A 1840-nucleotide genomic window follows, 5' to 3' on the forward strand; every position below is an offset into this window, starting at 1 on the left:
TGATAAGTCCTCTTGTTTAATCTTGATGTTTTCTTGTTTTGTGTTGTTTGTTGTTTTTCATATGCATTTTTTGTTTGTTAGAGTCCATGCATTAAAGATTTCTAAGTTTGGTGTCTTGCATGTTTTCTTTGCATTAAAAATTTTTCAAAAATATGTTCTTGATGTTCATCATGATCTTCAAAGTGTTCTTGGTGTTCATCTTGACATTCATAGCATTCTTGCATGCATTCATTGTTTTGATCTAAAAATTTCATGCATTGAGTATTTTGTTGTTTTTCTCTCTCATAATTAAAAATTCAAAAATCAAAAAAATATCTTTTCCTTATTTCCCTCCAAATTTTCGAAATTTTGGGTTGACTTGGTCAAAAATTTTTAAAATTTAGTTGTTTCTTACAAGTCAAGTCAAAATTTCAATTTTAAAAATCTTATCTTTTCAAAATCTTTTTCAAAAATCATATCTTTTTCATTTTTTTTCTATTTTTCGAAAATTTAAATAAAAAAAATTATTTTTCAAAAATATTTTTCTTATCTTTTATATCTAATTTTCGAAAATTAGCTAACAATTAATGTGATTGGTTCAAAAATTTGAAGTTTGTTACTTTCTTGTTAAGAAAGGTTCAATCTTTAAATTCTAGAATCTTATCTTGTAGTTTCTTGTTAGTTAAGTCATTTTAAAAATTAAATTTTTTTCAAAATATCTTTTTCTTAAAACTTTTTATCTTATCTTTTTATCTTATCCTTTTCAAAATTTTATATTTTTCAAAATTTGATTTCAAATTGTCATATCTAACTTCTTATCTTCTTATCTTTTTAAATTTTGATTTCAAACCTTTTTCAATCAACTAACTAACTTCTTGTTTGTTTCTTATCTTTTTCAAAACCACCTAACTACTTTTCCCTCTCTAATTTTCGAAAATATCTCACACCTTTTTCAAAAGTTCTTTTTAATTAATTAATTGTTTCATGTTTTAATTTTAATTACATCTTATCTCTAATTTTCGAAAATCACTAACCCTTTTTTTTAAAAAATTATTTTCGAATTCTCTTCCTCTTTTCTTATTCTATTTAATTATTTAATTACTAACACTTCTCTTCACCCCTCTCTTCATTCTTCTTCTCCCTTCTTTTTCTACTAACATAAAGGAATCTCTATACTGTGACATAGAGGATTCCTCTTCTTTTCTTGTTTTCTTCTCTTTCATATGAGCAGGAACAAGGATAAAGGCACTCTTGTTGAAATTGATCCAGAACCTGAAAGGACTCTGAAGAGAAAATTAAGAGAAGCTAAATTACAACAATCCAGAAACAACCTTTCAGAAATTTTCGAACAAGAGAAGGAGATGGCAGCCGAAAATAATAATAATGAAAGGAGAATGATTGGTGACTTCACAAAGCCAACGTCCAAGTTTGAGGGAAGAAGCATCTCCATTCCTGCCATTGGAGCCAATAACTTTGAGCTGAAACCTCAGCTAGTTGCCTTGATGCAACAAAACTGCAAGTTTTATGGACTTCCATCTGAAGATCCTTATCAGTTTTTAACTGAGTTCTTGCAGATCTGTGAGACTGTAAAGACGAATGGAGTTGATCCTGAAGTCTACAGACTCATGCTTTTCCCTTTTGCTGTAAGAGACAGAGCTAGAATAAGGTTGGATTCACAACCCAAGGATAGCTTGGACTCATGGGATAAGCTGGTCACTGCCTTCTTGGATAAATTCTTTCCTCCTCAAAAGCTGAGCAAGCTGAGAGTGGATGTTCAAACCTTCAAACAGAAAGATGGTGAATCCCTCTATGAAGCTTGGGAAAGATACAAGCAGCTGACCAAAAGATGTCCATCTGACAT

At 29.6% G+C, this 1840-nt stretch overlaps 1 non-coding gene across 1 annotated transcript; it reads right to left on the reverse strand.

The window, feature by feature from the left end:
* Nucleotides 1-1736: 1736 nt before the first annotated feature.
* On the reverse strand, nt 1737-1840 carry LOC130942591 (small nucleolar RNA R71). The gene has a single exon (XR_009071158.1). It is a non-coding gene; the product is annotated as a small nucleolar RNA R71 (small nucleolar RNA).

This window comes from Arachis stenosperma, chromosome 7, assembly GCF_014773155.1.
Source record: "Arachis stenosperma cultivar V10309 chromosome 7, arast.V10309.gnm1.PFL2, whole genome shotgun sequence".
In the NCBI taxonomy this organism is placed as follows: Eukaryota; Viridiplantae; Streptophyta; class Magnoliopsida; order Fabales; family Fabaceae; genus Arachis; species Arachis stenosperma.